The 12,353-nt window shown below is 37.4% G+C and overlaps 1 protein-coding gene across 24 annotated transcripts in view; it reads left to right on the plus strand.

Annotated features, from left to right (window-relative positions):
- Positions 1-12,353, plus strand: part of ABI3BP (ABI family member 3 binding protein) — a 245,220-nt gene that overhangs the window by 66,950 nt on the left and 165,917 nt on the right. The window lies entirely within an intron of this gene.

The following is a 12,353-nucleotide window of genomic DNA, read 5'->3' on the forward strand; positions in this document are numbered from 1 at the left end:
AAAGGAAATGTATTATATTTTTAAAAATTGAAGTATTTCAGAGAAAAAGATTAAAGTTTTTCTATGTATTATAAAATATTATATTTCTTTAAAAATGTTTTAAATTATGTTAAAATGTAAATGGAGGATGTGGGTCACTTTTGAGCCTTCTCCATAAAAATTATTTGCAAATAAAACCAATTAAGAATGATTTTTTTTTAAGCTTGGCACAGTGGCTCACATCTGTAATCTCAGCACTTTGGGAGGCTGAGGTGGGAGGATCACTCGAGTTGAGGAGTTCTAGACAGCCTGGGCCACATGATGAAATCGGCTCTGTACAAAAAATACAAAAATTAACCAGGAATGGTAGTTCATGCCTTGTAGTCCCAGCTACTTGTAAGGCTAAAGTGGGAGGATCTCTTGAGCCTGGGGAGGTTGAAGCTGCAGTGAGCCATGATAGCACCACTGCACTCCAGCCTGCGCAACAGAGTGAGACTCTGTCTCATAAATAAATAAATAAATAAATAAATAAATAAATAAATAAATATTTAAAGGATCCTCTATTGTTTTGAATACTTTTAAAGGCTTTCTGGATAGTCTAATATGAGGTTTATATTTTATTCCACTGCTAGGATTATTGCTTAGAAGCTTTCCTATGAGTTTCAGAATTTTATCCTATAAATTCAATTAGTTTATATCAGCTCTGATAATATGCAGGAAGTGTTGAAGATGAATCTATTTTGTCCTGTAGCCTCTTGTTTCTCATAGAGATGTCCCTGTTGGACTTCAAAATCTGGCAACAGAGTAATACTGTTAATTAAGTGTCTAAACTAGATTTTACATAAGAGAAACACTTTAAAGCAAACCTACTAGTTTGTTACCAAAAAAACTGAGAAGTAAGCATTTCTGACAAATGTAACACTAACCTTGACCACAAAAACCATAAAGAAGTCTCCACTCTATTCACTCTTTACTATAAAAAGTGACCGGAAGCTGTGTGTTTGCCCCCACGCAAATAGAAACAGATGACATATTACCCCGTTTTCATTGAGCATTGGGAGTAATATTTTATTATGATAGATGTTTTTGTTATATAAAATGAAATTTTGGTCAGTTGTAAGCTCTTTTTCCATATAAGGTGAAAAATGTTCAATCTTAAAGTAATAGAGGTCAAATTACTACTGATAAAAAATACATTCAGAAAACTAAAGAAAACTTATTGCACAAATATTTTAACCTTTCACTGTTTCAATAACGAAAGTTGATTAAATAGACTAGGGAGACTTTTATTTATTTCTAGTATGTTCATTCTTTAAAGTTTTTTATTGTGGGAAATTTCAGACAACCAAGGAAAGAGTATTAAAATGAACCTTTATATCTCAGCATGCAGCTTGAATATATATCACTGTTTTGCTAATCTTGTTCTGTGTATTCTTTAATACATACTGTATTCATTGCTTGGGTATTTAAAGCATAACTAGGTATCACATTTCTTTATTTAAAAATGTTTCAGTATGCGTCTCTAACAGATGAAACATATTTTTAATAACACTATGCCTTTATCACATTTTGACAATAATTCCATAATACCATTTTATACCCAGTCCATATTTAAATTTCTCTGGTGATCTTAAAAATGTCTTTTTAGGGTTGATTTGTGTGACTCAGGATCCAAACAGGTCTATGATATATTTGATTATGTCTCTTAAGTGTCTTTTATTCTGTAACAATCCTCTCTACCTTCTCTTTTTAAATGTCATTGATTTCTAGAGAAATTGGGTCATTTATCACAGAGAATGTCCATATTCTATATGACAGAATATGGAACTGGTTGCTTCCATTCTGTATTTTTTTAGCTGGCTCCTCCTATCCCCTGTATTTCCTATGAAGATGTAATTAGATCTAGAGGCTGTATTAGATTTGAATTTGGGGGAAGGAGGAAATGTAATACTTTGTAGGTGGGACTATGTATTTCCTAATGATTCACAAAAAGAGGTGCATAATGGCTGCCTGTCCCATTTAGTGATCCTAAGACTGATGTGTTTAGGTGGTCTCAGCCTGGTCTCTCACAATAAAATTCTCCATCAAATTTTCACCTAATGGTTTAGCATCTTTTGATTGCCCAGATCTATTATTTTATTCAGGAGTTATAAATAGGAATTTTCTCATTCTATTATTCTTTCTCCCTATTTTAGCCAATGATAAAGAAGAAATTTCTCTTATCTGCTTTTTTATTTTCCATATATATTGGTTTTATTAGGTTGGTGCAAAAGTTTTTGCAGTTTTTGTCATTACTTTCAATAAGAAAGGCAGGATAAATCTTCATTGTTATAAGTTGATGCTCTGATTATTTCCAAAGATGACCAGTGACAGTGTTTGTTGGTTGGGTTTTTTTAGGGCCAATAAGAATGCATTGATTTTTACATATTTAATGGGTTTTTATCTATATATCACTTATCTATACCTTATGAATCTTTTTTTTTTTTTTTTTTTTTTGAGACGGAGTGTCGCTCTGTCACCCAGGCTGGAGTGCAGTGGCCGGATCTCAGCTCACTGCAAGCTCCGCCTCCTGGGTTCACGCCATTCTCCTGCCTCAGCCTCCGGAGTAGCTGGGACTATAGGCGCCCGCCACCTCGCCCGGCTAGTTTTTTGTATTTTTTAGTAGAGACGGGGTTTCACCGTGTTAGCCAGGATGGTCTCGATCTCCTGACCTCGTGATCCGCCCGTCTCGGCCTCCCAAAGTGCTGGGATTACAGGCGTGAGCCACCGCGCCCGGCCTACCTTATGATTCTTTCAGTCTAGCTGAAATATGCTTGATTATTTCCTTTGGTGAACTATAATACTGAAAACTTCTTAAAGTCAAGCTTATGTCTTATTCTTTGGTTATTCTTATCAAAATAATTTACATTAAGTAGATAAGCACTAAATATTTGTGCCACAGAATTGAGTAGACTTCAGTCTGTGTAGAATATTTAGGCTGGAAGAGGACATGAGAGATTGTTTAATCTAAACAATTAGATTGTTTAATTTAATCCTGTCATCAGGAAAGTAGCAATTGAAGTCATTTAGGGCAGATAAAATAGTTAGGTCACTGTGCATCTCAAAGAACTTAGGGAGAAAGATTCCACAACTCCTAGAAGGCTATTCCAATTATTATTTTTAAAACTCTTACCTCATATTGTAGATCAATATGTTCTTTTTATTAATTCCTTTTCTAGTATTCTAGTGGAAATGAAAAAACATTCCTCGTACATATTTCCTTTTCCATATTTCTTTAAGCCAAGAAATTTGTGTGCTTCTGCTTTTATTACTTCAAAAATGAACTTTTATTCCAAGTTAAATGTTATTTTTTGGTTGTTTAAATTGGTTATTTATAGTCTTCCGTGACTGTGTTTGCATTAATTGCCCCTAATTGATTAAGCAGCCATACATTAGTTTCCTGCTGCTGCTAAAACAAATTACTACAAATTTGGTGGTTTCAAGCATTATAGATTTATTATCTTGCAGTTGTAGCTCAGAAATCCAACATGGGTCTCACTGAGCTAAAATCAAGGTGTGGGCAGAGCTGCATTCCTTTCCGGAGGCTCTCAGGGGAGAATCTGGTTTTATGTCTTTTCCAGCTTTTAGAGGCTACTGCATTTCTCTTCCATCCTGAAGTCAACAACAGTGGGTCAAGCCCACATCACATCACATCACAATCACATCACAATCACATCACATCACATCACATCACAATCATATCACAATCATATCACAATCACATCCCATCACATCACAATCACATCACCACATCACATCACATCACAATCACATCACAATCACATCACATCATCACAACATCACATCACATCATCACATCACATCATCACATAACATCACATCACAATCACATCACATCACAACATCACATTACATCATCACATTACAATCACATCACATCACAATCACATCATAACATCACATTACATCACATCGTCACATCACATCAATCACAATCACATCACATCACATCACAATCACAATCACATCACAATCACATCCCATCACATCACAATCACATCACATCACATCCAATCACATCACAATCACATCACATTCACATCACATCACAATCACATCACATCATCACATCACAATCACAATCACATCACAATCACATCACAACATCACATCACATCATCACATCACATTCACATCACATCACAATCACATCACATCATCACATCACAATCACAATCACATCACAATCACATCACAACATCACATCACATCATCACATCACAACATCACATCACATCACAATCACATCACATCACAATCATATCACAGTCACATCACATCATCACATCACAATCACATCATCACATCACAATCACATCACATTGGATCATCACATCACATCATCACATCACAACATCACATCACATCATCACATCACATCACATCACAACATCACATCACATCATCACATCACAATCATATCACATCGGATCATCACATCACATCATATCACAACATCACATCACATCATCACATCACATCACATCACAACATCACATCATCACATCACAATCACATCACATCGGATCATCACATCACATCATCACATCACAACATCACATCACATCATCACATCACATCACAACATCACATCATCACAACACAATCACATCACATCACAATCACATCATAACATCACATTACGTCACATCATCACATCACATCAATCACAATCACATCACATCACAATCACATCACATCATCACAATCACATCACAATCACATCACATCATCACATCACATCATCTCATCACAATCACATCACAATCACATCACATCACAATCACATCACATCACATCACAATCACATCACAATCACATCACAGTCACATCACATCATCACATCACATCACAATCACATCATCACATCACAATCACATCACACTCACATCACATCACAATCACATCACATCACAATCACATCATCATATTACAATCACATCATCACATCACAATCACATCATCTCATCACAATCACATCACAATCATCACATCACATCATCACATCACAATCACATCACATCATCACATCACAATCACAATCACATCACAATCACATCACATCACATCATCACATCATCACATCACAATCACATCGCATCATAATCACATCATCACATCACATCACAATCACATCACATCACAATCACATACATCACAATCACATCACAGTCACATCACATCATCACATCACATCACATCACATCATCACATCACAATCACATCGCATCACAATCACATCATCACATCACATCACAATCACATCACATCACATCACAATCACATCACATCACAATCACATCACAGTCACATCACATCATCACATCACATCACAATCACATCATCACAACACAATCACATCACATCATCACATCACATCATCACATCACATCATCACATCACAATCACATCACATCATCACATCACATCATCACATCACAATCACATCACCATCACCATCACCATCACCATCACCATCACATTACCCTGGCCTCCTTTCCTGCTTTCCTCTTGTACTTTTTTTGTTTTGTTTTGTTTTGTTTTGAGACAGAGTCTCGCTTTGTCACCCAGGCTGAAGTGCAGTGGTGTGATCTCGGCTCACTGCAAGCTCTGCCTCCCGGGTTCACGCCGTTCTCCTGCCTCAGCCTCGGAGTAGCTAGGACTACAGGCACCTGCCACCTCGCCCAGCTAATTTTGTTGTATTTTTAGTAGAGACGGGGTTTCACATGTTAGCCAGGATGGTCTCAATCTCCTGACCTCGTGATCCCACCCACCTCAGCCTCCCAAAGTGCTGGGATTACAGGTGTGAGCCACCGCGCCCGGCCTCCTCTTCTACTTTTAAGGGCCCTTGTGATTGTAGTAAGTTCATCTGGATAATCCAGGATACTTTCCCTATTTTAAAATCAGCTGATTAGCAATTGTAATTCCATCTGCAACCTCAATTCACCCTTGTCTCGCAACCTAACATCTTCACAGGTTCTGGGGATTAGGATATAAGCAAGCTTTGTTGGAGCATTATCCTGTCTGCCACAAGCTATATGTTTAAAATTTGCATCTCTATTCATTTCCCTTTCTGGTATCAGTTTACTGTGCGATAAATCTCAACTCTGCTCATCTGTAATAGGTGTATTTTTCACAGACATGCTGTGGCGGTTTAGTGTATTTGTAACTGTAAAGTGATGAATTGAAGTCCCTTGAGTGCAAAGTGCTACACAAGAGCAAAGAATCTTTATTTCTTCATGGTGGGGGGAAAAAAGCATCACTTACAGCTGCTGCTCTTACTTTCTTTAGTAATAAGGTAGCGGTATGTTTTTCAGTTGCATGGAACTACACCCAAACACAGTGAATTACCCTCAGTTTCAAAGCAAATATTAAGTACAGCCTTGTCTGACACATTTCATTTGTTTAATGATATGTTTACCATCATTTTTCATTTTACCATTGAATTGAGAAGCTGTTGATTATTCAGAAATATTCAAGCTAGTCCTCAGTGGCCTGAGGACTAGCACGTCACTAAGTAATCATTTATAACCATTTTTACATTTATTTTTTAATATCTATTATCTTCCTATTAAGTATTGACAGAGATGTTTTCAAGTCACTGGTTTTACATGCAAAAGAAAACAAAACCCTCCTTTTGCCATTTTGGAAATTAACATTCATATGAAATTTCTGTCAAAATTTATCTAAGATTATACTAGATTAGAGGGGCAGTAGGAAAAATACTATTTTCCCGGGTGGCTATTAATAAATATTAATGGGCTCCAGAGCCCTGCAATGACGTGATAAAACATGATTCACATTTCATAGATCCTCTAAGTTCCTATGTCTTTTTATTCACTCACATCATGAATGTTCTCACTCCTGGTTAACATTTTAAGTTTTTGCTGCTTTCTTTTACGGTCAGCTGCTAGTAATTTTGTTAATGTCTCATTAGCTGAGAACTTTCTCAGCGTTGACCTTTAAAGACTCATACTTAATGATGATCTGTTGACATCAGCCATCGGTTATGTGGTGCACGTTGAAGAATTATTTTAGTATCCTTCCTGCAGAAAAGGCTTAAGTTTAAAAACGTATGTTCACGATGGCAAATTCTGATTGAAGATTTTGTCTTCCAACCAGGTGTTAGGACTCCAACGGGACTAACGGGGTGCAAATGTTTTAATTCTCGTGTTCTCACAGCTGCTAACCCTCACACTCATTTCCCTAAGGGAGCGCATTTCTCACACTCAGCACGGGCCCCTGAGTCACTATCTTGCCTGTAACTCTTCCCAAGTTATGCCAGCTCTAGTGAGGAAAAGGTTGCAGTGCCAATGCACTGGAAATGCTCTAAGCTGAAAAAAGTCCCGGACAAGGATGCTACAGTCTGTGTTCTAGGAAAGATCAGCCCTCACCTGAGAGGCAGCATGATGTGGGGAAAGAATACCTACTTACTTTTGAGTCCAACAGACCTGGGTTCAAATTCAACACAACTCATTGTGGAATAGTTGTGGGTAAGTAGTTTAAATTATCTGAATTTTACTTTTCTCATTTATAAAATAGAGAATAATCTTTCAGAAGCATTGTAAAGACTATGGCTGAATCATATAACAGAGCTAATGTAGACCGGGTGTGGTGGCTCATGCCTGTAATCCCAGCACTTTGAGATGCCGAGGCGGGTGGATCATTAGGTCAGGAGTTCAAGACCAGCCTGGCCAAGATGGTGAAACCCTGTCTCTACTAAAAATACAAAAATTAGCCAGGCGTGGTGGCGGGTTCCCGTAATCCCAACTACTCAGGAGGCTGAGGCAGAAAATTGCTTGAACCCAGGAGGCGGAGGTTGCAGTGAGCCAAGATCACGCCACTGCACTCCAGCCTGGGAGTCAGAGCAAGACTCCATCTCAAAAAAATAACTAAATTTTTTTAAAAAGAAGCTAATATAGACTCTAGTACAGAGTAAGCATGTTTTGTAAATTTTGTCAGTTGCTGTTATAACAAGCAGAGTGGCCTTGGATAATTTACCTAACACTTCTGAGCTTTGTTTGTCTCAGTGGCTAATAATTATTGGGTTACCTCTCCACTAAAGTTCTGGCCAGCTCTAAGAGGTTAGTGCCTAGGTTGAAAAAGCTTGGTCTAAGTGGCAGTTTTGTGGTTTTGTTTTATATTTGGGGGTGGGAGATAGTGTTGGTAAAACTGCAGAAGTAGATTGTTTTAGCAGAGCTGTTAGTCACTGAAAGGTAGCCTTGCCCATCTATCATGCCTGAGTATGTTTTCTCATCAGGGTCAACGCTCAAAACAGGATTAAAAAACAAAATAAGCAAAATCTAAGATGATGACACAGTAGCTGGTGCGCGCACACACAGCTCTCTCCCAAAGTCATTATTCTCTCTTAATTATCGAGGGTATGCCGTGTCAAAGCTGACTGTTGTGTGCCTTTGGTGAAGAGAGTCGTCAGGTGCCTCTTACAATTCCTTAGCTGTTGCCCCCAAAGAAAAATATGGTGACTCCCCCAAAAATATATACCTGAAAAAGTCTGTCATTTCTAGATCTCACTTTTTCAATCTCTTATTCAAATAAAGCAATTTTTAGTAAGAATTTTGGCCTGTCCTATTAAACAAATAAAAATAAGTGCATGACCCTTTAATTTACTTAACTGATGGCAATTCTGTCTCAGTGCATTTGGGCTAAAATTCAACCATCAGTTTCTTATTTTGAAGTTTCTCACTTTCTTTGTTTCACAGCGAAACATTTTCAAAAATTTAAAAGTAAAGTTTACGATTGATCAGATATGAATCAGTATAAATTGTATGCTTATAAATTGTAATTCAATTTATATTTCTGTAGGTTATTAGTACCATTTACAAGGTTAACCCTTAATTTTTATATTTGTATAGATGGCAAGAGGAAATGCACAATTTTTCCTCTTTTATCATGTCAACCCTTAGAATTTCAGTTGTTCCCTTCTACTTCTCTATCATAAAAATGTTTAAGATTGCTCTATTTTTATGAAAGTGGAATGAAATATAAAATAATAGAGATTGATACTGTTTATTACAGTGAAAGATAACTATCACAAGTGGTTATGCATTCATTGAAGAAAAAACAAATAGGGGTTGAAAATAACTGAAGGAACTATACAGGGAATATAAAGAAGCTTAAAAAAAATTATGAAAAAAGAAGCAGGATAAACCAATAGAAGGAAATGATGTAGTGCCATCATTGAAGCCAGCTGAGCCCTCTCTTGCTGGCGGAGTCCTTAGATGGCAAGAGGCTTCGAAGGCAGGGAGCAAGACAGCTGCCATGAGTGGATATCAGACTCCTGATACCGATGCAAGATGGCAGTTATGCAGGGAGAGGGAGTATTATTAGTTCTCTTTTACCCAGAAGGAGGTTGAAGCTCCAAGAGTTTTAAACTTCCTAAGCCTACTCAGCTGGTATATGGCAGGTACAGGGTTTGAAGCTAGGAAGTCTGAGCTCTGAACCACTGTGTTCTACTTCCTCTCAGAACTTAGGGAACTTTATCTGTTCTACAGGACAAAGGTCATAAGTTCCTGATGTGTTGCTTCTATAATGTCCTGTATAAAATGGTTAAAAAGTGGGTGGGGAGATGGATTATGGCTACCTTCTCATTAAGGTTTAAATAAAATATGTAAGGCACTCATTTCATCCTCAAAACTTGTTCTCTCCTCCCCTTCCTCCACCACCACCATCTCTGCTTATTATGTGCTGCCCATCCATCAAGTCCTACTTTATGTACTGTACACAAGGTCATTTCTGGCCAGGATAGACATTTCAGTCCCTCTGCATGAATATCCTGAGACTTAGCATTTGCTTTTATCATTCTTCAGGTTAATCAATTGAAATTTGTTTTTATTTTTGTGTGTCCTGTCTGCCTCTTCACCACCCAAGTAGAAAACTCCCAGGAGCTGAGGATCCTAGAAACCTTAGATTTATTTTTACCCTCAATGTTGTCATTGATTTCAGAAACACAATAAATGAATGGATGGGTGGATGGGTGGATTAATAAATGGGAAAGAGGAAAAGGAAAGACCCAAAAAGTCTGAAACAGTTGTGGGTACCATTTAAGATAGATTTTTCTCTTTTAAAATTATTTTCAAAATGTCATCTAATTCTTAGTTATTTCTTTGGAAATAGATTTACCACTTGGGAAGTATTTGGCTTTAAATCTTCAAGATGAGTCCAAATTTATCATTAAAAAAAACAGGAATCCCAGAATCATTTGATTTTTTTTTTTTTCCTCCAAGGCACAAAATTTACCAGAACTTAAGCTTCAAAGGAATTTTTAAAGAAATTAGCCTAATAGGTATCAATTTCTTAATAAACGTATACCATTTCTTAAACAATTCATCAGTTTATACCAGAAAGCCATTGTATGATAAGAGATGACCATTTCATCCTGTTTTGGTAAGGAAAACATCTTTGAAAGTCCTGTTCTTTTCTACTGGATTCAAGTACAATGTTTTCATGGTCTGCTTGACTTCATCAAATGATAAACTGTCGCCAAGTCTATCTTTTCTGGAAATACAATACAAAAATTCACAGTATTTTAATATAAAGCACAATTTTTTCAAATGTATTACACAATGCACTGAGATCAAAATCTAAATTTAAAAAGTCATTCTCAATTATATCCAAAAGAGTGTCCCTGAATGGCGAATGGCCTTTTTCGTCATGCGCCAAAAAGACATATGGTCCCAGATTCATTGCAAAAGTCTTGCTATGGAGAAGGGGTCTTAAGTGGAAAGACAGCTGCCAGTAAAAGGATATTAAAGGGTTATCTGGAATAGATGTATAAGATAGCATTTAAACTCTAGCATTTTCTTTTACATTTCAAAACCAAGGAACGTGGTCACATCAACTTTCCTGATTATCCACATATTATTTTCCTTTAAATATTTTCCATTCCATGGACATTCAGTGCTCTCTGACACCTATGGGTCATACCAAGTGCTATGCCATGAAGGCCAGCATTAGGTTACACTCTTCTGTATTGTTCTCCAATTGTTTTTGTCATGTGTGCGTTTCTTCTGTGTCGTGTCTCACCAGCAAAATAGTAAGCTCCTGAGGACCAGAGCTGAGTCTCGCCTTCCCTGATGGGCTCCACAATCAAGGTGAATATATTCATAGCTGTAATAGCTGGCTCCCCAGCGTTTGCTAGGGAAGGCTCCTTGCCCAAATAACAAGTCCCTAGTTGCCTATAGTAAAAATATCCAGGAGAAAAAAATTATTCAACTGGGGTAAAGGGTTGACTCTACACTATTAGTTAAGTAACTATATACCCTTTTTTATCTGGCATAGTTATGGTTGACACCTGCTGTTCTGATATAATTAATTGTGCTTCCTTTCTTTCAATAGTACCCCAGTTTAGTTGAAAAATCTATAGACAATCTACATATGGGAGAAAGCCTAGAAATCTTAGCATGGTCCCCAGATATTTCACAATCTTCACAATCTGATCCCGAGGTAATAGCCAGCCTTTTCTCTGCCACTGGGGATGCTCTGCATCAAGAAGAGAGAGACAAAATGAAGGGTTGGAGCGTTTGCCACAGGTTTGCCACTGCTGTGTTCTCTTCTCCAGGCTGGGCACATAGATGGTCAAATGCTGGAGTGGCAGTTCTTATCAACCTGTTACCCGATGATTTAATATTTTTGAGCACTTACAATGTGCTGGGCTAAGGGATTTATGGAAATGGGTTATTAAATCCTTACAGCAACCCCATGAAGCAGGTACTATTAGCATTCTCTTTGTCCCACTGAAGACAGTCCCCAAGAGGTTAAGAAATCTACAAGTAACAGGCTGACTCCTGAGCCTGTATCTGAACACCACACCAAAGTGCTTTTCTCCATGGCCTCTAAGTGTTCTGGTAATTTTGAACTCAATGTTAAAAACTCATCTTGTATAAATTATTCCTGACTCCCCACTCCTACATGGAAAAGCTGACAAGAACATCTAAAAAGAAAGAAAAACCTTTGCTAATTTGAAGGCTTTGACTTTGGATACTATCTGAGAGCTAATGTGACCTGGCTTTATAAATTGAAAGAAAAATATCCAAAGTCCTGATAAAGAAAAATATCCAAACGCACTTCCTGTGGCGATAACGTGAACAAAGTGGTGAATTCACTGGAAAATCCGTGTGTGGGAATGTACAGTCTCTACTTTAAAAATCAAGCCCCTGCCAAGGCTTAAACCAGTTAACAGACAACACTCTACACTAAACTTCTCCATGGGATACACATATAAAACACGGGCAAGGAAAAAACTACAGGCAATAAAGCCAACAACTGTAATGCCTAACAGGTCTGCTAAACTAGGA

Source organism: Macaca thibetana, chromosome 2 (genome assembly GCF_024542745.1).
Source record: "Macaca thibetana thibetana isolate TM-01 chromosome 2, ASM2454274v1, whole genome shotgun sequence".
In the NCBI taxonomy this organism is placed as follows: domain Eukaryota; kingdom Metazoa; phylum Chordata; class Mammalia; order Primates; family Cercopithecidae; genus Macaca; species Macaca thibetana.